This window comes from Oncorhynchus keta, chromosome 15, assembly GCF_023373465.1.
Source record: "Oncorhynchus keta strain PuntledgeMale-10-30-2019 chromosome 15, Oket_V2, whole genome shotgun sequence".
Classification (NCBI taxonomy): domain Eukaryota; kingdom Metazoa; phylum Chordata; class Actinopteri; order Salmoniformes; family Salmonidae; genus Oncorhynchus; species Oncorhynchus keta.
In genome coordinates, this window is record NC_068435.1 from 34,767,927 (window position 1) to 34,781,730 (window position 13,804).

The following is a 13,804-nucleotide window of genomic DNA, read 5'->3' on the forward strand; positions in this document are numbered from 1 at the left end:
TCTCTGGTCACAAAAGATCCCATGGCATTTATCATAAGGAAAATGGTGCCGATAGATCGTGCCCCTTGACAACTTTCCATTTTTTATTTTTTTTATTTCTTACGTCATTAGCCCATACATTTTTTAGGTTTGATTACATACAGCCGGTGAGAACTTTTGGTTATCAGAGTTGCGGTAACTCGCCAGCGTTACGACCAAGAATTTGACTTTCCTTGATCGGATCCTTTGTTTGTACCCCCCAGGGCAATTGAACTGATTCCAGAGGCTGATCCAAAACACAGCCAGCGGAGAAGATGTATTCCGAGTGGACTTCTAGTCCGACTCAGGAGGCGAGCACACCACCTACCATTTCCGAGTATATTACTCGCTAATGTTCAGTTTTCTAGATAATAAAGTTGATCTCAGGGCGAGGATTTCCTTGTAACATACTCTGTTTCAGGGAAACATAACTCTCTCGGGATATACTGCCTTTGTCCATACAGCCAGCTGGGTTCTAAGTTCATTGCGCATACGGGAAGAAGGGTGGGGGTGTATGTTTCATGATTAACCTCCCAATATAATTCTTTGGTTATAGTCACAGCCGTGTATATTCCCCCTGAAGCCGATACCACAACGGCCCTCAAAGAAGTTCACTGGACTTCATGCAAACTGGAAGCCACATATCCTGAGGGTGCATTTATTGTAGCTCGGGATTCTAACAAAACAAATTTGAGGAAAACGCTACCCAAGTTCTATCAACACATTGACTGTAGTACTCTCTCTGCTAAAACACTCAACCACTGCTACTCCAACTTCCGGGATGCCTACAAGGCCTTCCCCCGCCCTCCCTTCGGAAAATCTGATCACAACTACATTTTGCTCCTCCCTTCCTATTGGCAGAAACTCAAACAGGAAGTACTCGTGCTAAGGACTGTTCAATGCTGGTCTGACCAATTTGGAATCCACACTTCAAGATTGTTTTGATCACGCTGACAGGGATATGTTCTGGGTTCCCACCGAGAAATACTTTGACGAATACACTGATACGGTGTCTGAGTTTATCAGGAAGTGTTTTAGAGATGTTATACCCACTGTGACTATCAAAACCTATCCAGAAACCGTGGATAGATGGCAGCATTCGCACAAAACTGAAAGTGCAAACCACCGCGTTAAACCATGACAAGGTGACTGGGAATACTTGTACTCCCTGTTCACTTATGACTGCGTGGCCAAGCACGCCTCCAACTCAATCATCAAGTTTGCTGACGACCCAACAGTAGTAGGCCTGATTAGCAACAATGATGAGACAGCCTACAGGGAGGAGGTGAGGGCCCTGGGAGTGTGGTACCAGGAAAATAACCTCTCACTCAACGTCAACAAAACAAAGGAGCTGATTGTATAAATGAGAATGTGTTCTTAGTTAACTTAGCCGGTAAAATAAGGTTAAACAAAAAATAAAATAAAAATTGTTCTAAAATTCAGCTGCGTCGACGGGCTGACTGCACCCATTGCCACGCCCACCACCCTGCCCACAGCCCAGTCCCATTTTGATCAATAAAAAACTCCGTACTGTATATGAAGCAGTGGTACTGTGTGTATACTGTGCCCTGCGCTTCTAGAAAGAGCAAACCTAGAAAGAGCAGGATTTATTTGTGTTTCCCTTTAAGTGCTTCAGCAATGCAGGTGATAAATATAGGATATGAAGGTGATATACTCCTTACTACACGGCTGACAGGGGTCTATGAATATTTTCTCACTCCATTTTTAAAAACGAACGTTTATATTCATTTGATGTATTGGAACGGCGGCCGTAATTTCTATTCGGGCACAACTTGATAGTTCTTTATAGTCAATGATAGTGTTTCGGCGTGTTGTGTTGTGGAGGACACCTTTTGGACACTGTTGACTATGTTATCATTTGTGTTTTATGCATGATTACTGTAGATGTAATGAAACCCGAATTCTGAGTGTGCAAACCTTCATAATGGGATCTAGCCTACATCATGTTGTGCACATGAACTCAATGAACCACACCGGTTTAGTAGTCCATGTTAGATTAATGCAGAACATATTATATCTTGATGGATGAGTCACCCCCAAGGACTACAATACTGCAGCCTGCTACTGCATGGTACACATTCAAATATAGTGTGTTCTTAGCCACCATGTTACTGCATGCATGGTACACACTCTGATCTCGGAAAGATCTGGTTCTACGATGTTCATAATCTGACATCTGCTGAATAATTCACAGTGAGTTACCTGGTTAAGTTGGACCGCTCATATAAATGCAGTGTGACAGGAGAATGAAGTGAAAAGTCTATGTGATGCATTGCGCGCAAGTAAGACGCTGCTTCCCCCCCTCAAAGAAAGCCCATCTCATTATATACATTACATTACACAGTACCAGTCAAAATTTTGGACACCTACTCATTCAAGGGGTTTTATTTTCCATATTGACTGTCCTTCATGTCTTACAGTAATGATGGACTGTTGTTTCTCTTTGCTTATTTGAGCTTTTCTTGGTATGATATGGACTTAGTCCTATTTGGTAAAAGACCATCTTCTGTATTTCACCCCTACCTTGTCACAACACTTGTGATTGGCTCAAATGTGTTAAGGAAAGACATTTCACAAATGAACTTTTAACAAGGCACACCAGTTAATTCAAATGCATTCCAGGTGACTACCTCATGAAGCTGGTTGAGATAATGCCAAGAGTGTGCTAAGCTGTCATCAAGGCAAATGGTGGCTACTTTGAAGAATCTCAAATATAACATATTTTTGGATTTGTTTAACACTTTTTTTGGTTACTACATGATTCCATATGTGTTATTTCATAGTTTTGATGTCTTCACTATTATTCTACAATGTAGAAAATATATATTTTTTATATAAAAAAAATAATAATAATCCTTGAATGAGTAGGTGTACAAACTTTTCTTTTGACTGGTGTGTGTGTGTATATATATATATATATATATATATATATATATATGTGTGTGTGTGTGTGTGTGTATATGTGTATATATATATGTATATGTGTATATATATGTGTATATATGTGTATATGTATATGTGTATATATGTATATGTATATACATACATATATACACACACACACACACACAGTTGAAGTCGGAAGTTTACATACACTTAGGTTGGAGTCATTAACTCGTTCTTCAACCACTCCCAAACTTCTTGTTAACACTATAAATTTGGCACGTCGGTTAGGACATCTACTTTGTGCATGACACAAGTAATTGTTCCAACAATTGTTTAAAGTCAGATTATTTCACTTATAATCGGGGGTGGCAGCATCATGTTGTGGGGGTGCTTTGCTACAGGAGTGACTGGTCCACTTCACAATATTGATGACATCATGGGGCAGGAAAATTATGTGGATATATTGAAGCAACATCTCAAGACATTAGTCAGGAAGTTAAAGCTTGGTCGTAAAATGGGTCTTCCAAATGGACAATGACCTCAAGTATATTTCCAAAGTTGTGGCAAAATGGCTTAAGCACAACAAAGTCAAGGTATTGGAGTGGCCATCACAAAGCCCTGACCTCAATTCTATAGACAATTTGTGGGCAGAACCAAAGACGCGTGTGCGAGCAAGGAGGCCTACAAACCTGACTCAGTTACACCAGCTCTGTCAGGTGGAATGGGACAAAATTCACCCAACATATTGTGGGAAGCGTGTGGAAGGCTACCTGAAACATTTGACCCAAGTTAAACAATTTAAAGGCAAAATGTGTAATCCGTTTTCAGTTGAAGACCAAATTTATTTTTACCTTTATTTAACTGGGCAAGTCAGTTAAGAACAAATTCTTATTTTCAATGATGGCCTAGGAACCTGTTCAGGGGCAGAACGACAGATTTGTACCTTGTCAGCTTGGGGATATGAACTTGCAACCTTTCGGTTACTAGTCCAACGCTCTAAACACTAGGCTACCCTGCAGCAACCTGGGGCAAAAAATAATTGACACCCCAGCACACCATTGAATAAGGAAAACCATACAGAAGTTATCAAGTCCATTATTTAGCCTGTAGCTTGGACACGAAAAGCAAGAACTTGAGAACTGTATGGTACTCTTTGTCTTTGCACCCCCACGGATCTGGTGGACTACAGTTGGATTTTATTCATGTTTTTATGGGCTCGTTCTTATCTGTACAACAATGTACATTTAAACAGCCCAGTTCCCTCGTGAGCCACATAATACATATCCTCTGTATTGCACTGGGGCATATGGCCCTGTTGTTTCAGTGCTTCGGGGGGTATTGGATACAAAGCGCTTTACTCGCAATTTGTCCTCTGCAAACAATGGATACATTTGAATTAGCTATATGGACTCCTTTCTGCCCGTGTATCTTCAATCCCCGAAGTAATTTGTAGTTGGGAAGAGGGTGAGAAGTTAGAATTCACCACAGGACTCCCATCCATCCCCGCAACACTGCAGCAGCCTCTTAATCTCTGTTTGGATGTTCTACAATTAATGCACTTTACTTATAGTGCCTTGCGAAAGTATTCGGCCCCCTTGAACTTTGCGACCTTTTGCCACATTTCAGGCATCAAACATAAAGATATAAAACTGTATTTTTTTGTGAAGAATCAACAACAAGTGGGACACAATCATGAAGTGGAACGACATTTATTGGATATTTCAAACTTTTTTAACGAATCAAAAACTGAAAAATTGGGCGTGCAAAATTATTCAGCCCCCTTAAGTTAATACTTTGTTGCGCAACCTTTTGCTGCGATTACAGCTGTAAGTCGCTTGGGGTATGTCTCTATCAGTTTTGCACATAGAGAGACTGAAATGTTTTCCCATTCCTCCTTGCAAAACAGCTCGAGCTCAGTGAGGTTGGATGGAGAGCATTTGTGAACAGCAGTTTTCAGTTCTTTCCACAGATTCTCGATTGGATTCAGGTCTGGACTTAGACTTGGCCATTCTAACACCTGGATATGTTTATTTTTGAACCATTCCATTGTAGATGTTGCTTTATGTTTTGGATCATTGTCTTGTTGGAAGACAAATCTCTGTCCCAGTCTCAGGTCTTTTGCAGACTCCATCAGGTTTTCTTCCAGAATGGTCCTGTATTTGGCTCCATCCATCTTCCCATCAATTTTAACCATCTTCCCTGTCCCTGCTGAAGAAAAGAAGGCCCAAACCATGATGCTGCCACCACCATGTTTGACAGTGGGGATTGTGTGTTCAGGGTGATGAGCTGTGTTGCTTTTACGCCAAACATAACGTTTTGCATTGTTGCCAAAAAGTTCAATTTTGGTTTCATCTGACCAGAGCACCTTCTTCCACATGTTTGGTGTGTCTCCCAGGTGGCTTGTGGCAAACTTTAAACGACACTTTTTATGGATATCTTTAAGAAATGGCTTTCTTCTTGCCACTCTTCCATAAAGGCCAGATTTGTGCAATATACAACTGATTGTTGTCCTATGGACAGAGTCTCCCACCTCAGCTGTAGATCTCTGCAGTTCATCCAGAGTGATCATGGGCCTCTTGGCTGCATCTCTGATCAGTCTTCTCCTTGTATGAGCTGAAAGTTTAGAGGGACGGCCAGGTCTTGGTAGATTTGCAGTGGTCTGATACTCCTTCCATTTCAATATTATCACTTGCACAGTGCTCCTTGGGATGTTTAAAGCTTGGGAAATCTTTTTGTATCCAAATCAGGCTTTAAACTTCTTCACAACAGTAACTCGGAGCTGCCTGGTGTGTTCCTTGTTCTTCATGATGCTCTCTGCGCTTTTAACGGACCTCTGAGACTATCACAGTGCAGGTGCATTTATACGGAGACTTGATTACACACAGGTGGATTGTATTTATCATCATTAGTCATTTAGGTCAACATTGGATCATTCAGAGATCCTCACTGAACTTCTGGAGAGAGTTTGCTGCACTGAAAGTAAAGGGGCTGAATAATTTTGCACGCCCAATTTTTCAGTTTTTGATTTGTTAAAAAAGTTTGAAATATCCAATAAATGTCGTTCCACTTCATGATTGTGTCCCACTTGTTGTTGATTCTTCACAAAAAAATACAGTTTTATATCTTTATGTTTGAAGCCTGAAATGTGGCAAAAGGTCGCAAAGTTCAAGGGGGCCGAATACTTTCGCAAGGCACTGTATGTACAGAATCTGGTAAAGGGTTGTTCCTCCTTCACCCAAATCCAGATAACAGATGTTCTGAAAGAGCTGCAAAACCTGCACCCGTATAAATCAGCTGGGCTTGACAATCTGGACCCTCTATTTCTGAAACTATCCGCCGCCATTGTCGCAACCCCTATTACCAGCCTGTTCAACCTCTCTTTCATATCGCCTGAGATCCCCAAGGATTGGAAAGCTGCTGCAGTCATCCCCCTCTTCAAAGGGGGAGACACCCTGGACCCAAACTGTTACAGACCTATATCCATTCTGCCCTGCCTATCTAAGGTCTTCGAAAGCCAAGTCAACAAACAGGTCACTGACCATCTCGAATCCCACCGTACCTTCTCCGCTGTGCAATCTGGTTTCCGAGCCGGTCACGGGTGCACCTCAGCCACACTCAAGGTACTAAACGACATCATAACCGCCATCGATAAAAGACAGTACTGTGCAGCCGTCTTCATCGACCTTGCCAAGGCTTTCGACTCTGTCAATCACCAGATTCTTATCGGCAGACTCAGTAGCCTCGGTTTTTCGGATGACTGCCTTGCCTGGTTCACCAATTACTTTGCAGACAGAGTTCAGTGTGTCAAATCGGAGGGCATGCTGTCCGGTCCTCTGGCAGTCTCTATGGGGGTGCCACAGGGTTCAATTCTCGGGCCGACTCTTTTCTCTGTATATATCAATGATGTTGGTGATTCCCTGATCCACCTCTACGCAGACGACACCATTCTATATACTTTCGGCCCGTCATTGGACACTGTGCTATCTAACCTCCAAACGAGCTTCAATGCCATACAACACTCCTTCCGTGGCCTCCAACTGCTCTTAAACGCTAGTAAAACCAAATGCATGCTTTTCAACCGATCGCTGCCTGCACCCGCATGCCCGACTAGCATCACCACACTGGATGGTTCCGATCTTGAATATGTGGACACCTATAAGTACCTAGGTGTCTGGCTAGACTGCAAACTCTCCTTCCAGACCCATATCAAACATCTCCAATCGAAAATCAAATCAAGAGTCGGCTTTCTATTCCGCAACAAAGCCTCCTTCACTCACGCTGCCAAGCTTACCCTAGTAAAACTGACTATCCTACCGATCCTCGACTTCGGCGATGTTATCTACAAAATCGCTTCCAACACTCTACTCAGCAAACTGGATGCAGTTTATCACAGTGCCATCCGTTTTGTCACTAAAGCACCTTATACTACCCACCACTGCGACTTGTATGCTCTAGTCGGCTGGCCCTCGCTACATATTCGTCGCCAGACCCACTGGCTCCAGGTCATCTACAAGGCCATGCTAGGTAAAGCTCCGCCTTATCTCAGTTCACTGGTCACGATGGCAACACTCATCCGTAGCACGCGCTCCAGCAGGTGTATCTCACTGATCATCCCTAAAGCCAACACCTCATTCCGCCGCCTTTCGTTCCAGTACTCTGCTGCCTGAGACTGGAACGAATTGCAAAAATCTTTTTAAAAGATTTTTAAAAGATCTAAAAATACTTTTATCTCCCTCACCAACTTCAAACATCAGCTATCTGAGCAGCTAACCGATCGCTGCAGCTGTACATAATCTATTGGTAAATAGCCCACCCATTTTCACCTACCTCATCCCCACAGTTTTTATTTATTTACTTTTCTGCTCTTTTGCACACCAATATCTCCACCTGTACATGATCATCTGATCATTTATCACTCCAGTGTTAATCTGCAATATTGTAATTATTCCCCTACCTCCTCATGCCTTTTGCACATAATGTATATAGACTCTCCTTTTTTTCTACTGTGTTATTGACTTGTTAATTGTTTACTCCATGTGTAACTCTGTTGTCTGTTCACACTGCTATGCTTTATCTTGGCCAGGTCGCAGTTGCAAATGAGAACTTGTTCTCAACTAGCCTACCTGGTTAAATAAAGGTGAAATAAAAGGTGGTTTGGTTTAAAGGTGTTGGTTTATTATATTCTAGTGTGGCTGGGTACCCTTGCAGCTCATCTACTACAGAGTGAACTCAGCCATCCGTTGGAGTGTAAACGTGTGTGTGTGGCCGGGGGCCGAGGCAGCCAGTGATTTAGAGTGCTAGATTTACGAGCATGCTGTAGATCCTTGGTGCCTCTCAGACGGTCGACCATATTTTGACAGGCAGGAGGCTGGCCGTCGATCGAAGGCCCTCGCTTCGAGCAGCTTAATTCTCCACCACTGTTTTGCTCTGCAAACCCCCTAGTCAATCCCTCTAAGCATGGCTTCTTAACCTCAGTGTGAAACAGCATGAAAAATCCCCAGGGGCAAGAATATTTTTTGTTATACTGTGTGTTGTTTGTGCCATTTTTGATGGTCCGAGTCATGGGAGTTGTGGTGAAAAAATGGTCAGGAAATCAATCATGAGGGTAAGGGTTGTAGTGAATGAAATTGGCAGGGTCGGAGTACCGAAAGTATGTTCTGTAATAGTTTACCAGCTATTTTGTCCATTAGTCCATATGACTTGGAACGTTGTTGTGTTGTCATTGCTAGTCCAAATATTTATATATTCTTAATTCCTTTTCTTTAGATTTGTGTGTATTGTTGTGAAATTGTTAGATATTACTGTTAGACTCCCGGGTGGCGCAGCGGTCAAGGGCACTGCACTGCTAGCTATGCCACCAGAGACTCTGTGTTCGAGCCCAGGCGCTGTTGCAGCCGGTGGGGACCGGGTGGTCCATGGGGCGATGAGACATGATTGTAACTACTAACAATTGGATACCACAAAATTGGGGAGAAGGGGGGATTAAAGAAAGATATTACAGCATTTCGCTACGCCCGCAATAACATCTGCTAAACACGTGTATTTGACAAATAAAACGTGATTTGATCTACGTACACACACTTGTGTTTCCTCTTTTAATTTTTCTGGATCCATTCCCCTGCTAGAGGACGTGAATTATGAATATTATGTCAGGACGTTAATTATACGTGTGTTGTGGCAGGACGTGTGTTGGGGTAGGATGTGTATTGTGGCCGGACGTAGATTATGAGTATCATGGCAGGATGTGAATTATGGCAGGACGTGAATCATGGCAGGACGTGAATCATGGCAGAACGTGTATCGTGGCAGGATGTGAATTGTGGCAGGATGTGAATTGTGGCAGGATGTAGATTATGACTATTATGGCAGGATGTGAATTGTGGCAGGACGTAGATTATGACTATTATGGCAGGACGTGTATTTTGGCAGGACGTAGATTGAGTATTATGGCAGAACGTATATTATGAGTTATGACAGGACGTGTATTATGGCAGGACGTAGATTATGAGTATTATGGCAGGACGTGTATTGTGTGTATTATGGCAGGAGGTGTATTATGGCAGGACGTGTATTGTGAGTATTATGGCAGGGTGTGTATTGTGGCAGGACGTGTATTGTGAGTATTATGGCAGGGTGTGTATTGTGAGTATTATGGCAGGGTGTGTATTGTGAGTATTATGGCAGGGTGTGTATTGTGAGTATTATGGCAGGACTTATATTATGGCAGGACGTAGATTATGAGTATTATGGCAGGATGTGTATTGTGAGTATTATGGCAGGACGTATATTATGTCAGGACGTAGATTATGAGTATTATGGCAGGACGTGTGTTATGGCAGGACCTAGATTAGGAGTATTATGGCAAGACGTGTATTGTGAGTATTATGGAAGGGTGTGTATTGTGGCAGAAAGTGTATTGTGAGTATTATGGCAGGACGTAGATTGAGTTTTATGGCATGATGTGTATTATGGCAGGGTGTGTATTATGGCAGGAGGTGTATTATGGCAGGGTGTGTATTGAGAGAATTATGGCAGTATGTGTGTTGTGAGTATTATGGCAGGATGTGTGTTATGGCAGGACGTAGATTATGAGTATTATGGCAGGACGTGTGTTATGAGTATTATGGCAGGACGTAGATGATGAGTATTATGGCAGGACGTAGATGATGAGTATTATGGCAGGAAGTAGATTATGAGTATTATGGCAGGACGTAGATGATGAGTATTATGGCAGGACGTGTGTTATGGCAGGACCTAGATTAGGAGTATTATGGCAAGACGTGTATTGTGAGTATTATGGAAGGGTGTGTATTGTGGCAGAAAGTGTATTGTGAGTATTATGGCAGGACGTAGATTGAGTTTTATGGCATGATGTGTATTATGGCAGGGTGTGTATTATGGCAGGAGGTGTATTATGGCAGGGTGTGTATTGAGAGAATTATGGCAGTATGTGTGTTGTGAGTATTATGGCAGGATGTGTGTTATGGCAGGACGTAGATTATGAGTATTATGGCAGGACGTGTGTTATGAGTATTATGGCAGGACGTAGATGATGAGTATTATGGCAGGAAGTAGATTATGAGTATTATGGCAGGACGTAGATGATGAGTATTATGGCAGGACGTAGATGAAGAGTATATTATGGCAGGGCGTAAATTATGGCTGGTGCAGAGATGAGTGACGCTTTTTTAAGGTGCTGAAGGGAATGAAGTGCAAGGGGCAGAGGAGCATTAAGGGAAAATAATTGGGTCATATAGAACCAATGGGACATTAATGTGCCATTCAGGTCCCCCTCACTGTCTACCTCTGTTTTCTTAAATCGCTATGAATCAGAATGTTCCACAATGCAAAGTGATTTAATGATAATTTAAAAAATGAAGCATGATCATTGCCTACTTCACAGATGGACAAAACCGCACCTGGGTCGGTTGCTTTAAAAAATGCTACTGTTTTTTAACATTTTAAATTTTTTCACCTCAGTCACCACAAAATTCAATATATTGCTTAGCAATTCAAACCAAAACATAGAAATGCACAAGTCAATTAACTTTCTTCCCATCCCGTTATATGCAAATAAATAGTGGTTAACATAAGCACACACACGCAGGGCCTACGACAGGTAGACAGCGAAGGTCACTTTGCAGGGAGAATTATTCCAGCCACGCCAGCCTAATCAAAGGCTTTTCTATTGAGCTGGAGCCTGGTTCCTCTGTGATGTGCTGCTTTGGCCTGCACTGGTTTATTTAGCCTTTCAGTCTACATTGAGAGAGACTAGAGGGTGGAGTCCATCTCAGGGGGGCATCCATACCCATTTTAATAGCTAAGACCATCCTGTGGGGCTCGATTTACTTATTTAGGCTACATCATCATATATTTACATCATCTAGCCGAGCTCTCACTGAAGACTGTCACTCCCCAGACTCACACCAGAGAGAGGGCACCGGCTAGAGGATGGTAGCCTGAATGCCAGTCTGTTTCAATTTGTTTGGCATGAAATTCCTTAAGGCGTTGGCAGTAGACAGGTTTCCATCTAGCCATATTTATGCAATGAAATACCTGCATGATGAAAACAGAGCATTATCTGTTAATTTAAAATATTGACAACACCAAATATATTAATTCTGGATTTTAATTTTTTTTGCGAAACATTATGGAACACACTGTTCTTATTTAGCTCTATCCTATATTTCTTATTTTCCCTCTCACCTGTTGCATTGTGGGTACCAGGTACTGACCACCACACAGATGGCTGTCAGCTAGGCAAGGGTAGCAGAATGGCCCTGTCGACCATTCCACCCACCCATGCACACACACACCCTCGCTATACAGGCTCCCAGTCAATGACAAATTGCAGCCCAAGACAACAGGCCCTGGTAGAGTGCTCCTGAGGGACTTCTGAGATCTCCCGCAGCGTGACCCAGTTCCATCAACGCCTTCACTTCTGCTCTCTCTTCCTCCGTCTCTTTTTCTATCCATCTCTCCCCATGTGTATTGGTCCATGTCTCTCTCTCTCTCTCTCTCTCTCTCTCTCTCTCTCTCTCTCTCTCTCTCTCTCTCTCTCTCTCTCTCTCGCTGCCTCTCTCTCGCTGCCTCTCTCTCGCTGCCTCTCTCTCGCTGCCTCTCTCTCTCTCTCGCTCGCTGCCTCTCTCTCTCGCTGCCTCTCTCTCTCGCTGCCTCTCTCTCTCGCTGCCTCTCTCTCTCTCGCTGCCTCTCTCTCTCTCGCTGCCTCTCTCTCTCTCTCTCTCGCTGCCTCCAAGCTTTAACACAGATCCTAACAAAAGGAGCTCGCCTTTTTATTTCTTCAGCTCGAGACTCCATCATCCTTTAACACTTGGCCTCTCTCCCCTGCCTCCCTCCATGTGCTCCGGAATCACTCCCCAAGCCTCCTTGGTGTTAACGCCCTGGTCAAGTCTATATGCCCTGCTACTACTAGAGGTCCACAGTAGAGGTCGACCGATTATGATTTTTCAACGCCGATACCGATTATTGGAAGACACACACAAAAATCCGATACCGAATAATCGGCCGATTTTTTAAAATGTATTTGTAATAATGCTATATTATATAATGATATATAATATATTTTAACTTAATATAATACATCAATAACATCAATCTATCCTCAAATAAATAATGAAACCTGTTCAATTTGGTTTAAATCATGCAAAAACAAAGTGTTGGAGAAGAAAGTAAAAGGGCAATATGTGCCATGTAAAAAAGCTATTGTTTAAGTTCCTTGCTCAGAACATGAGAACATATGAAAGCTGGTGGTTCCTTTTAACATGAGTCTTCAATATTCCCAGGTAAGAGGTTTTAGGTTGTAGTTATTATAGGAATTATAGGACTATTTCTCTCTATACCATTTGTATTTCATATACCTTTTACTATTGGATGTTCTTATAGGCACTTTAGTATTGCCAGTGTAACAGTATAGCTTCCGTCCCTCTCCTCGCTCCTACCTGGGCTCGAACCAGGAACACAACGACAACAGCCACCCTCGAAGCCACCCCCATGCAGAGCAAGGGGAACAACCACTCCAAGTCTCAGAGCGAGTGACGTTTGAAACGCTATTAGCGCGCACCCCGCTAACTAGCTAGCCATTTCACATCACATCGGTTACACCTGCCTAATCTCTGGAGTTGATAGGCTTGAATTCATAAACAGCAGAGCTGCTGGCAAAACGCACAAAAGTGCTGTTTGAATGAATGCTTATGAGCCTGCTGGTGCCTACCATCGCTCAGTCAGACTGCTCTATCAAATCATAGACTTAATTATAACATAACACACAGAAATATGAGCCGTAGGTCATTAATATGGTCCATCAGTCTAAATATTCCTGTTACGTTGTACAACCTTCAATGTTATGTCATAATTACGTAGAATTCTGGCAAATTAGTTCGCAATGAGCCAGGCATTGATGTTTATGGTTAGGTACACATTGGAGCAACGATAGTCCTTTTTTGCGAATGCGCACTGCATCGATTATATGCAACGCAGGACACGCTAGATAAACTAGTAATATCATCAACCATGTGTAGTTATATCTAGTGATTATGATTGATTAAGTTTAATGCTAGCTAGCAACTTAACGTGGCTTCTTACTGCATTCGCGTAACAGGCGGGCTCCTCGTGAGGCAGGTGATTAGAGCGTTGGACTAGTTAACCGTAAGGTTGCAAGATTGAATCCCTGAGCTGACAAGGTAAAAATCTGTCGTTCTGCCCCTGAACAAGGCAGTTAAACCACTGTTCCTAGGCCTTCATTGAAAATTAGAATGTTGTTTTTAACTGACTTGCCTAGTTAAATAAAGGTTAAATAAAGGTGTAAAAAAAAAAAAAATCGGCTTCCAAAATGACCGATTTCCGATTATTATGAAAACTT

At 42.6% G+C, this 13,804-nt stretch overlaps 1 protein-coding gene across 6 annotated transcripts in view; it reads left to right on the plus strand.

Moving 5' to 3' along the window:
• LOC118395229 (E3 ubiquitin-protein ligase mib1) overlaps nt 1-13,804 on the plus strand; it is a 95,291-nt gene that overhangs the window by 63,155 nt on the left and 18,332 nt on the right. The window lies entirely within an intron of this gene.